Source organism: Protopterus annectens, chromosome 7.part0, assembly GCF_019279795.1.
Source record: "Protopterus annectens isolate FY-2018-M chromosome 7.part0, PAN1.0, whole genome shotgun sequence".
In the NCBI taxonomy this organism is placed as follows: Eukaryota; Metazoa; Chordata; order Ceratodontiformes; family Protopteridae; genus Protopterus; species Protopterus annectens.
In genome coordinates this window covers 1,834,744,856-1,834,759,461 of record NC_056739.1, presented here as the reverse complement: position 1 = coordinate 1,834,759,461, position 14,606 = coordinate 1,834,744,856, and positions in this window count along the sequence as shown.

The following is a 14,606-nucleotide window of genomic DNA, read 5'->3' as shown; positions in this document are numbered from 1 at the left end:
CTTGTGTTGCATAGCATGCACATCCACACACTCCCACAATATTCCTTCACACACCGCAACCTCATGATCACATTCCAGCATTTTTATCACTGTAATAGTAAAATGTAATTTACACAGATGTTTGTTCTCAATGTGTCCACTTTTATATTGACAAAACTAGCAGATAATTATCTGACAGGATTATTAAAGAACACTGTGGAGCTATCCACCACAGGGACTCAAAAACACACTGGACAAACACAATGGACTATGCAACGATTTTCAAGATTTTAAGTTTTTCATCCTTGAACTAGTCTGGCCCTTCTTGGGTGACATGGATTCCCTACTAGAAGTTAAAGAATTAAGGTGGCAGCTCTTGCTGGGGCATACTCCATTCCAGGACTTAACAAAACTCTCAATTTAAAATGTGCATTGCGGTGGTATCAGTAATCCCCACCACCCACCACACATGATGTAACTACCTGTATCTATACTACTGTCTTTTAACTGGTTACTGTAAATTAAACCTCCTTTTTGGTGTTTTTTTTTTCCACAACACTGTTCTCTTATTTAAAGGCAAATGTAAGCATTGTATATTTATTTTATGAAAAAATTCTGATATTAAAAGAACCAAAGTGTTCAAAATATGCACCCATTCAACTTTTATTTCTTTCTGGGTCAAGAAGTGGGTTTTATATATATATATATATATATATATATATATATATATATATATATATATATATATAAATATATATAGATAGATATAGATATAGATATATGTTCAAAAGACATGCATGAATGGGCGGGACTTCATTGAAGGTTGGGCATCGAGCTGGCTCCTCGGCACCATGAAAATCTACTGCCAATCATTAGCGGACAGGAGTTCTGCCGTGGTGACCCCTAACCGGGAAAAGCTGAAAGAACAACAACGTTTATATATATATATATATATATATATATATATATATATATATATATATATGTATACATACTGAATATATATAAAATGCACACTGTGCTGCACAGAACCTGTTGAAAGGAATCTCCCAAACAAACAAAATAATAATGACTGTCAGAATGGCCATGTTTGTCTAAGGTTCCAGATTCAAGGATAATTAGCACTGGACAATGTGCATTGAATGATGAATTTGATCCGACATATAAATAAAAGGGATTGGTTAACATTCTAATTACACAATGTTCTCAGAGTTGCTTCAGCATCACCTGAAACATGTGACTAGTAGATTGGCCTCACAGTTTGATAAGCATTATTAGTTATACAGAAACGTATTCTACAAAAGCAAACATTAATTCTTTTGACATATTAAAATAATTGCAGTAATTTTCCCTGCACATGGTGCATACAAATATTTTCAGTTTTTAAAAACAGTCTATGTATAAGTCACCACTTAAGAAGCCTTACTGTACAAGTTAAGAAAAGCCTCTAATTGGAAAACCCCAGGCCCAGATGCAGTACCTAACTACTGGCTAAAATAAATAACATCTTTGCATGAAGATTTAGCCATGAGTAAGAACTATTTATATGTGCATCCCAAACAGACACCAGCCTGGCTAATAACCACTACTCTTTTGCCTTGCCCTTAACCCATTAAGCTGTCTGCTTAACAGAGAAGGTCATATCTATAATTCATCTTCCAGAAAGCAACAAAGTGTAAAGACTTCAACAGGTAAAAACTACTCAACCACCATGGCTGACACATATAAAACTTTAATAGAAAAACAATAAAAAACAAACAATTAAAAGGTAAGCCTTTCATGGCTGGAGGCAATTTCTTCAGACCATAATATTCCATTAAAAACTGCTGCACTTTCAAAAGTACAAGTTAACCAATCAGAAAAAACAATCAGAAATAATAATCGAAATTGTAAAATCAGGGCCTTAAACTATGTGCTTGTAAAACTGGTTTAATAGAAACATTTTTATTCAAACTAGGGGGTGAATCTGCTTTTAATAAAATTATCCATCTAACTAAAGCAGGTTCAGTAATATTTCTTTTTTTTTTCAAAACAGGTTTATTGTTTTAACATACAAGAGAAATATCATAACAATTTTATACAAGTAATTAAAAATAGATATGATTATAACATTCAACAAAACAACTAAAGTATTTACAAAGACATCCACTACAATCAGATCAATTAATTAAACTAAAATACCATGCTATTGAAATTAGGATTTTTTTAACACATTTTATAAATTATCCCATACAATATAATAAGATGTTTTTCTAGTTGTTCTTGACCTAATTGTGTTTATTTCCATATGGCACACTATATTCATAACATTTTTAAATTCATTGAATGAAGGAGGTGTATCTGAAATCCAATTTCTGGTTATTATTTTCCTAGCCACTGCTAGAATAGACCATAACAAGGGAAGCTTAACATTTTTAACACTTTGAAGTACAGGTGTGTTGAATAATATAAGAGATTTAGAAATAGTGAAATTATCTGTAAAAAGAGCATGTAAAAATTCATTGACTGACTTCCAGTATTCTTTCAATTTTATACAGTCATAAAACATATGAGCCCAGTCAGCATTAATTTCTACATTACATCTCTTACATAGATTATCTTTATTATTTATTTTATTCATCATCAAAGGTGTATAAAAAGATCTATGTAAAAATTTCCATGTATAAAGTCTCCAGACAATGGAAGACGTAGTTCTATAGGCAGATTCCAATATATATTGTTTATCTTGTTGATTTGGTGGGTCCCCATTAATAGAAGTGAAATAATTCCAGTATGTATCTACACTGTAAAAAGTTTCTTGCCTGATAATTTTATGTATGTATGAAAGTTTACCTTTATCAGAAACTTTATGTTGTAAATTTAATATCAAGTAATCAATCAGTGTTGGAATAGATTCTTTAACTGTTATAGACATTAGATCTATTCTATCAATGAGATGTTGTCTAAAGGTCTGAACCTCTAACCAGCAAGTTCCTCTTAGATCAAATTCTTGTTTTAAGAAATCTAGATTTTTAACTTTATTATCAGATATCAACTGATACCAGTACTTTAGATCATTATCTATAGCTAAATGAGTTCCTTCAGAAGTAGATGACAAAAGCATACCCTGAGTATACATTATAGGGAATATAATAAAATTCCATTCCCTATACTTAGGGTGCATGAATATAAAGTTATGATAGCTAATAATAATATTTAATGGGTAACAAACCATATGTTTAGGTGTAATAGGTGAAGTACAAAATTCCTTTAGTAACCATAACATGGAGTTATTTACAATCATATTTTTATGTGTTAAGGAGATTTTCATGAAGTGGATACTAATTAGCTCCCAATAATCTTTCCATTTTGTGACATATGGCTGATCTATTAATAAAGTAATGACTTTTACAATAGAAGAGATAGTATATAAATTAAAGTCTGGAAAAGAAATATCCCCTTGAGACCAGCTATTAGTATGTTTCTTTAATGCAATCCTAGGTCTATTAGGTGCCCATAGGAAATTTAACATTAGTGTATTCAGTTTCTTGATAATTATTTTGTAGGTGGAAGTATTATTGATTGTATTAAGTATAAAATCTTGGGGAATATTATCATTTTAATAATTGTAAGTCTCTCCTCCATAGTAAAAAACATATTATTCCAGGTATTAAAAAGATTTTGTATATTAAGAAAACAGGTATTATAATTATTATATATAATAGATTTAATATCTTTAGATAGTATTATACCTAAATAAGTTATCTGACCTGAATTGTGTACATATTTAGTAAAATCACTAATGAGAATTTTTTTTGTGTATATATAGGTAGTATTTTAGTTTTTTCTTCATTGAATATTAAACCAGAAATACTTTTAAAATTCATCATTTTATCAAATAGAGACTGCATAGAAGAATTAGATCCTCCTGATGTAATTAGAACATCATCTGCAAAAAGTTGAATTTTGGATGTTGTATTTTCATCTATTTCAAAACCCTCTATGTCAGTACTGTTTCTGATCAAATTAGCCCAAGGCTCCATTACTAAAGTGAATAATAGTGGAGAAAGTGGACATCCTTGTTTTGTACCTTTAAGAATGGGTATTTTTTGTGACACATATGTTCCTACCTTAATATAAGCCAACGCTCCTTTGTATAAATGCTCAATTAGATTTACAAATGCATCTGAGAAGTTTGTGCACTTCAGTAAGGTAAACAGATAGTCCCAACTTACTGAATCAAATGCTGAACTTATATCAAGACTAATAAGTGTTAAATCTTTCTTTTTCCTATTTGCAAAATCAATTAATGTTAAAGTTCTTCTTATATTATCAAAAGTATTTCTATTTACAATGAAGCCTGTCTGATCTATATCTATAATTCCGGGAATGATTGTCTTCAATCTATCAGCAAAAATACTCATAAACATTTTATAATCAACATTAAGTAATGAGATGGGCTGATATGAAGTACATCTAGTTGGATCTTTATTAGGTTTTAAAATTGGCGAAATAAATGTATATTGCCAAGATGGGGGGGGGGTTATTAACTCATTTTGGGCCAAAATAAAAACCTTATGTATTAATGAATATGTACTTTTAGAAATGATTTTATATAAATAAATAAGCTTTGTTTGATTTAAGCTTATTTATTTGTGTAATAACCCCTGTATATGAAATACTTTTGTCCAATAGTTTAATCTGTTGTTTATTAAGCTTTTTATTCATGTTTGTGGTTATAAACTCCTTTATTTTATCTTTAGGTTCCATGTTAATGTTATTATTGTTAATATTGTGAAAGTGATTTCTAAATTCATCTAGTATTTCTGGTAGACTAGAAACATTCTTCTTTTTCCTTAGAGAAAAGATTTCTTTGATATGGTTTTGTTTATTCAACCTTTTTGTTTTATTTTTAAGTCTATGTAAGTATTTGGGGCTTATTGAGTAAGACAAAAACTTGTATTTCTCTAGAGTTATTTTAACTTTATGAGTTAAAATTTCTTTGTATTTCTCATGTAGTTTGTTTATTTCTTCAATGACTTTCTTATCCATAATACTTTCTTTATTATTATGTTTATAAGAGTCTAATTTACTTTGAATAGCTAACAAGTCCTTATCCCAAGATTTCCTTTTATTATTATACCATCTTATACTTTGTCCATATAGATATGATTTTAAGGCATCCCAAACATAGACAATGGAGACTTCAGGAGTATTATTTATGTCTAGAAATGTTGTACTTCTGAAAGTTTATATTCTTTATAGTCTTTTAGTTGAGTTAAGTATGCTGGTATCCTTTTGATCTGAACATTATGAGTATTTTTTATCATGAATTCAAAAACAATTGAATTATGATCAGATATAGGACATGAAATGATTTTGGAATTAATTAAATCTGTTACCATCTGGTTAGAAATGAAGACCCTATCTATTTTTGAATAAGTTTTGTATCTGTTAGAAAAAAGGTGTATGGTAATGATTTTGAATCTATCTGATTATTAATATCATTCAAATGATAAGAATTAGCAAAATCATTTAAATGTTTTGCATTAGATGTAATTCTTCTTTTTCCTATAGTGGTAGTATCACTTTCATGTAGTATACAATTAAAGTCACCAGCTAAAATAATATCTCCTATAGAGAATGATATGATCTTATCAAGATGATGCTTCACTGTATTAATACCAATTCCAGGTATCCAATATACATTAATTAAAGTGTAAGTCTTCCCATTAATTTGTATTGTAACCATACAAAACATTCCTTTGTCATCCTGATAAGACTTAATGGTTTGAGGAATGGGCATACTTTTATTCCATAAAATAGCCACTCCTCTTTTTCTGAGTGTGCTCTGAACTAACCAATACTGTATATTTGTTTGTGGCTAGTTTATCAATATCTTTTTTCAAGAGATGGGTTTCTTGCAGGAAGACTAAGTTGGCCTTATGTAAATTAATGTATCTTATTAGGCTTGCCCTTTTACACGGATTATTCAATCCATTAATGTTTAAAGAAATTCCTTTTAAAGATGTAATTTGGCATTTTTAAAACTTAAGAATCTTATGATCAAGATAACAAATAACAACATAAGTAATGTTACATCTCCTCCTTTAGGTGTACCTTTAAATATAGCTGTATTTATTGAATCTCTTATGGGATTTTGTATAGGATTCAATTTTGTTTGTAGTGACAATGAGTGTACAAAATATATTGTGGATGTCAAAACTATATACATATAACAATGAACAAGTGAAAATAATGTAAGGATTAAACCTTGCATCCAGCCTGGAGTTAAAAACTCCAACTTAGAGTAGTATTTACCACTCAAGTTAACCCCCTACCCTAAGCAGCAGTACCTCAGCTACCACCTTATCAATTTAATACTGGTTATATTTAACTTAAATTAACAGCTTTCAATTCAATTATCTAGCAAGACAAGACTATACATTTGATAAAACAGCATCATATAAACTAAAATAAACTTTTTTTAAAAAACTATTCATACTACTATATACATCTATGTAATATAATACACTTGTATTCAAATAGCATTCAAATATACTTGATATTAGGAACCAAGAGGAGAGAGAGAAATAAAAGACGTGAAAGAGGGAGAGAGAGTGAAAGAAAGAGAGAAGAAAAAAAAAAAAAAAAAAAAGGAAGGCATATTTACATATTAATTTATTCAAAGTATGTAAAAATAAGTTCTAAAAGTTCTAGCATTCATTTAAATCAAAAACTTTGACTAATATGGTTCAGACATTACATATATTAAGATGCATCTATTTTCTGTCATGTAAATGCAGTCAATAGCTTCCAAAAAAAAAAACCCTTGAATTGCTTGTATATGAGCATTTTACTCATACTCATTATTGTCAATAGAATAAAATATTATATTTATAGAAATTGTTATAAATCATACTGCATAGTTATGCAAATTCTCAGAAACACTTGTATTATTGTAAAAAAAACATCTGTATTTTGTATGTCTATACTACTGCTTTAAAATATATCACATGACAGTTTCTTCCAGAATAGAGTTATAAAGTTATTTATGCTTGTCAATCAAATGAATTAAATGAGTTATAGTAATGTATATGTTTGGAACATAAGTTTTCAACACAGATTAGTATGCTGCAGTAAAGTAGATTTTCAAAAACACTTGAATAAATGTTTCATTTTCTATGCCTTCTAAAATAAGACATTTACTTACTACAAGAAACTGCATCATTTAAAATCATTATAACTGACATATTTTATGAATTATAACATAGATATTTAAGTAATTATATAAAATAACTCACATTTAAATGTCAAAGAGTTCATTTTCCTTCACATAGTCGCATTTGCATCAGTTCTACTTCCTGGTAGAGTGTTCTTCCTGAATCTGTGATGTGTCAGTGTGATATCTGGGTCAAAGGTCAGATTGACTGCTTTCAGCTTCTGTGTGAGAATTCTGAGAGTTGAAGCTTTTGAAACAGCTTGAGGACACTGTTCATGAGGTAGCCCACATTCCAGATTGTCTCCCTTAACATTTTGGCGGGAAACTTGTTAAAAACTAGTGACAAACATTCATTTAGCAGTGTAAATGCATCTAAACATGACAAAACCTTTGCGATGTATTTTACAGGTTATTACAGCCTCGATGTAAGTGAAATTAAGCCCAAAGTTATTAATAAGTAATAAAACTCAATATTTTTGTCCCAACTCAATTTTTATGCAAATGTTATTATTTACTGTGTCTATATGATCAAAAGCATGTCTATATATTAATATGAGAAAAAAAATAAAGAGAAAGAATAAAGAAAAGAAAAGAGAGTAGAAAATAAAAGAGTGTAAAGCAGAAATAAAAAAATGTAAGAGAAAGCTATAAGAAGTATATACAATGGAATATTACTTACTGTTTATATTAATAGAGTTAAAAATAAAACATATTATTTACTATTATTTAGTTCTAATTATTATTAGTTAAAGCATGACAGATTATTTACAAACAAGCATAAGCAGTATAATCAAGAAAGTATAATTAGGAATAGCATTTGAAGAACATATAAACTTTTTACAAGGAATAAATATGTTATTATTCCATTTATCATATTTTCATTACTCTTCTCTCCCTGCCCTCCCCCACCCTTTACCCACTACATAATCTAAATAGAATGTCATTGTTTAAACAAAGAAAAGAAGAAAAGGAGAAAAAAAAGAAAAAAATGTATCAAATTACTGACCTTACTTCTCTTCTTGAGAAAGAGAAACAAATTGAATAATACCTTGTTATTAGTTCCTCAGATATTTTGACTGGTTATGAAACAAAATATTTCTTTGCACACAGAGGATTACTTTGATTAAATCTTTTTCAGAACATTTGTGGCTTTCTAGAAATGCAAGAACTATATTTAAAAAGATTAATAATGAAGTAAAATGATGAGAGAAAAAAAAAAAACATAGAACAAATCATTTGTTCTTTAGTCTCTTCTTCTTCTCTGAAGTCTTCCACGAAGTTTCAGTTGCCAGTCTCTTTAATGAAGGACTAGCCCATTCCATTTCCTCTATTTTATCCAAAATCTTATTTTTTTTGATAAACAGTAAAGCAGAGTCTAAGTCATCAAAAATTTTAGGACCATCAGGAAGAAAGATTTTTAGCTTGGCAGGAAACAGAAGGTATGTTTTAAACTGTGCTTTTTTAAGCTCCCTTATTAGTGGCAGAAAAACTTTTCTTTTAGCTATTACCAAGGAAGAATAGTCATTGTCAAAACGCACAGTTGTCTCATTAATCTTAACAGGAGCTTTAGCCCAAGCAGATTTAAGAACCACCTCTTTATCAAAAGATGATAGAAATCTAACTATAACTGATCTAGGATAGTTTTTGTTAGAGTTAGTATTAGCTATAGATCTATGTGCTCTTTCGATACCAAAAGAGAATGCTTCTGATAAGTCTAAAGTTTTAGGGAGCCATGTTGGTAAAAAAAGAAGTAATATTGTTACTTTCAATATTTTCTGGCAGTCCAAAAATCCTAATGTTATTGCGCCTAGATCTATTTTCCAAGTCATCCAGCTTTGTTTGTAAATGTGTATTTTGTTTCAGCAGAAACTCAATGTTGATTTCCTCTTCTTGGATTCTATTTTCCATGTCATTCACAGCTTCTTCTATGCCTGTCATCTGGATCTTCTGTTGTTGCAGGTCTATATGTAACAGGTCTATTTGTTTTGTAGTTTTTTCTATGAAGGTATCAATTTTAGTATCCATTTTATCCATCTTAGCAGTAAGTTGCTGGATTATAGTTATCAGAGACTGAAGTTCTTTCTTGATGCTGGAGTCTTGAGAATTTGTCTTACTGGAACTCATTTCAGACTGATAAACTGACAGGAAAATTTCCAATGTGATTTCTGACAGGAATATTGTTAAAATTTCCTTTCTTTTTTAGATATAGTTCAAGAACTATATAAAACAAACATATTTAGAAAGAAAATTACTTCAAAAATTAATTTTTTAAGTAATTAATTCCTGTCAGTGTAATGAAATTGGTGGAGCTGAAGAAATCTGCTGCTATCCTGTGTTCATCCTTGGCCACGCCCCCTGGTTCAGTAATATTTCTGATAACCCCTCTTCTAATGGTACGTTCAATGCAATCTAAAACAGTGAATGTAAAACAATGAGCAGAGCCAGAATCAAATACATGTTTAGCTAAAGTATTTGCAAGTTCTTTATTGTGATTGTCCCCAGTATGTTCAAGTATTCTGTCTTTCAGCATCTGGTTTGTTTTTCCCACATACAAACTTATGCACGCTTTACAATTTGCATAATAAATCACATTCAAACTTCTGCAGTCAGCATAAAAGTCAAACTGGATTTTATAGCACAAAGAGGGATGTCCAATACAGCATGTAGTCAAAATTTGTTTGCACCTTGACAAGATCGACATGGAAAATTACCAGTATGACCCGACAAATGAAAGCTGTTGCATTTGGTATATTTATAGCACATTTCTCTTTTTAAAGATTTATTGTTGCAAAACGAAAAACTCAGTGTGGGGCCTAGTGCCTTTCTGACAGTTTCATCTGTCATCAGAACAGACCAGTTCTATTTTATAATCTCACAAATAACACCTACATTGCTTGAGTATGTAAGTACAACTCGAGGGGTGACAGTTTATCTGTCTGACCTATTAAGTGCTACTTCATTGTATTCCTTAAAATAGGTTTTGCAGTAGTTTTCCTTAGGGAACATACTTCAGATACTGCTTCATCTACATCCTTACAAAAGTAGCCTCTTGCCAAGAATTATTCAGAAATCTCTGTCAGTGCTTCATCTGCACTGTTGTCATTATTGTGAAGCCTTGATGCCTTGAACATATGACCCTTCAGCACATTCCAAGTGTCTGGGGTGTATGCTGGTTTTATGCAAAATGTTGATCTTTTTGTAAGACTTCCTAAAAATCTTAGTCTCTATCTTACCACATATGTCCTTGGATACAGTAACATCTAAAACATCAATTGATTCACTTGAGAAGTGATGAATAAATCTTAGAAAGGTAGTTGTGGTATGTAAATAATCAATAAAGGATGAAAGAGTACCAGATATACCTTTCCATACCAAAAAGATATCATCCACGAAATGTCTGTAGTAGCTGATGTTGTCCACAAATGGATTATATGAATAAACAAATTCAAATTCCCATTGAGCTAAGACCAAATGTGCATATGAATTGGCACATACTGTGCCCTTTGCCACTCCAATACACTGTCACTAAAAAGCATATTCGAATATAAACACATTATTCTCTAGTTCAAGTAGCATACATATCAAAGTCACTTTGTTTGGAAATAAGTGAATGTTCCTGAACATAAAGGTTCTAACACATTCAATGCCAACCTCATTCAGAATGACAATTAAAAGTGAATTAATATCAGGGATAAAAATCCAAAGGGGGAAATTCCAGGGTGACTCTCTGTCACCGCTGCTATTCTGTCTTGCCCTTAACCCATTAAGCTGTCTTAATAACAGATTAGGTCATGGCTATAAATTGGATCCCAGAAAGCAAAAAAGTGTAAAGACGTCTCATCTTCCCTTTGTTGATAATTTGAAACTGTATAGTTCATCATATGATGAACTGAAAGCAAAACTGCAAGTTGTCAGATCCTTTTCAGATGATATAAGAATGCCATTTGGTCTTGATAAATGTGCAAAAGCAACCTTTAAAACAGGAAACTGCAGCACCAGGAAAACATCAGTTTGGGACAAGAATGTGATATAAAAGAACTTGAGTAAGAGGAGTGCATAAATATTTGGGAATAGATGAAGGATCAACAATAAAACATGAACAAATGTGAATAAAACTCAGTAAGGAATATTTTAGAATATTTAAATTAATCCTGAAAACAGTGTTGAAATCTAGGAAAAATGTTCAAGCTAAAAACCAATTTGCTCTTCCTGTCCTAACTTACAGTTTTGGAGTGATTGACTGGCCTCAAAAGGTGTTAGATAGATTAGACAGGAAAACAAGAAGGATGCTTCATGCTCATCAAATGATTTATAAAAATTAGTGTATGCTAATATTAGATATTCCCCATTCTTTAAGGAAGTATGAACCTCCTTGAAATTGATTACATGTATAGATCTGTAATCATGAGACTGCATACATGTCTGCTGGCCTCACAAGACCCAAACATAATGAAAGTTCTGAAACCTGAGGAGAACAAATGTAAGATGACTTCTCTGCTTAGTCTAGCAGAAGCATATCAGTGTCAAGGAGGAATGGAAACCAAACCAGAAGTAGATAAAAAGCATGCAACAACTGAATGTGCCAAAAAAAAAGAAAGAACATAAGGTAAAGAAACAGATGAGAAGGCAAGAAATGTGAAAAATGCATAAATATATTTGCAAGTATAGAAAACTACTGGAAGAACCTCATGTTGATCAGGATTGAATACAGGAGTGGATAAGGAGAGACAAATTCAAACCAAAAGATGAAAGGTTAATATTGGCGGCCTAAGATAGTGGACTACATACATGTTCGTTTGCAAATTCCATTGAACATGTGGGATAAAGAGACAAATGTAGGTTTTGTAAAACAGAACTGGAAACAGTTGCACACCTTGTTGCTGGTTGTGACATACTAATGGCAGAATGACTGTATATTGAAAGGCATAATAATGTGGCAGGACTGTTGCACTGGGGATTGTACAAATATTACAATACTGAAGTAGCTGAAAACACTGGTAACATGAACCACAAAGCGTCATAGAAAATTATGAAGTCTTCATCAGATGAGATCATCCATTTTCAACAGTTCAAAATACAGATGTGAGAAAACCAGATATAGTGGTCCATGAAAAGACAAAAGTAGCACTGATCATTGAAATCACTGCACCCGGTGACTACAGTGTCTTGCATACAGAGAGTCAAAAAGGCATAAAATATCAGGATTTGCAGGCAGAAATGAGAGCAATGTGGAAGGATACCCAGACATTTCCAACAGTAGTAGGAGCAATGGGTTTTATAAAAAAAGAATGTACAATCATATTTAGATATGTTACTAATGCATGTAACTTCATACAAATTGCAGAAGAAGTAATTACTGGGCACATTGCGGATGCTGAGAACAGCACTTCTGGCTGAGATCAAAGACTGAAACAACACTAATTTTATGAAGTTTAATCGTACTTTGACTTTGAAATGGGGTCCATTCCCATCATGGTATTAGAAACCCAAAAGATTTAGAGAAATTAAAAAGTGAAAAATCCAGGCTTGCTTGGAAGTTAAGGGGCTAAAGATTATTCCTAAGAAATGTTATCTTTTATTATTTATTTTATTTTTGTTTTATTTTTTATTTTATGTTTGTTGACCAGGCTAGTCCAACTGGATATATGTCCATTTTCAGCAGAGGCCCGGGGAGAAAAGCTCCACATGTAAGCATTTGTAATAACAGGTAAAACATTAAGCATGATTATAATATATATGTCAAAAATCATTAGATATTAAGTAAAAAGCAGAAGTTGAGAAATAGAGAGTGTATTTTGTTAAGAGTGTCTTAAAGCTAAAAAAAGAAAAAAAAATTGCGAGTGCCTAGATACACAAAGAAAGCTAGTTATTTACAGCAGAAAAGTTTAGAGTACCTAGATATCAAAGGTAGACTAGTCAGGGTTGCTACAGGAGCAGAGCCAGTGGGTTTTGAGGTGTGTTTTGAGTTGGATTTGAAGCAGGGAACAGAGGAGATTGCTGTGAGATTGTGAGGAAGTGTGTTCCATGTTTTTCCTACTGTGTTGGAGAACAAGGATTTTCCAGCTGAGTTATTGAGTTTACTAGTCGATATAAGTAGTTTGTCAAATGATGAAGGCTTTTAAGATTGCAGTAAGGAGTGATAAGTGAAGTGAGAATGGGAGTGTTTGTGGGTTTGTAAAGGATTTTGTGGGCTAAGGAGATATGGTGAAATAGAATTTGGTTGTGTAGTTCGAGCCATTGTAGTTGCCTTAAGTTTTGGCCGTGATGAGTTCTAGAAGTAGAATTAGTGGCAAATCTGGCAATATTGTTGTAGGCAGCAGACAGTTTGCTGAGGTTAGCTTTGGACACTGAAGTGTAGATGGGAGAGGCATACAGGAGAGTGGAGATAAGATGGGTCTGAGCAATGGAAGTTCTGGCAAGTGGAGTAAGGAATGGTTTAATTCTATAGAGAGAGCCTAGTTTTCTGTTAGCTAATTTTATAGTTTTGCTGATGTGTGTGTCAAAGGTCAGATTGTTGTCTATTTCAACTCCGAGGAGTTTGGTAGTTGGATCGGGTGATATGTTCATGCCATTATTTGATGTGACACAGAAATTCAGTGGAGAGGATTTTCGGGTTGGTGAGGAGAGTAATAATTTGTTTTTTGGGGGGGTTCAAAGTTAAGCATTGTTTGAGGAACCAAATTTCTACGGTTTCAAAAGTCTTTTGGGTGAGAGAGTGCAGTACAGAGGGGGATGAGGCAGTACAGATTAAAGTAGAACCATCTGCATATTGTATACAGGTGGCAGGAGAAATATGAGTATGAAGATCATTAATGAAAATTGAAAAGAGGAGAAGGCCAAGAATTGAGCCCTGGGGGACTCCTAGAGTGATGGGGAGGTGGCTGGATAAGTTATTTTGCCACCTCACTGTCTGTTTTCTGTTGTGCAGGTAAGAGTGGAACCATTTAATTGAGCTTGTGTCAAGTGAAAATGATTTAAGTAAATGTAACAATATTTCGTGATTGACCATATGAAAGGATTTGGATAGGTCAATAAATATAGCAGAGCTAAGGGTATTATTATCCAGTTGAAATGTGGGAATGGAAGTGTTAGAGGAGGAAGAAAGACAGGAGATATCAGGGGAGAGTTGATTGGAAAGAGACTGGACAGTTCCAGTAAAGAAGGTGTTAAAGGCATTGGCAGTCTGTTAGGGGTTATCTTGGGAAGTGCCTGCTGGGCTTGGAGTGTCCGATTGGCCAGGCTTCATGAGATTATTTATTCCTGCCCAGAACTTTTGTGGGTTATGCAGGTTAGCCTGTTGCAAATGGCAGTAGTAGTTTATTTTATCCAGAATTACTGCTTTTTTGTAATGTTTCTTATTTGTCTAAAGTGGAGTTGGTCAGTGGGATCTTTAGTACTGTGGTATTTGGACCAGAGTTTATTTTTC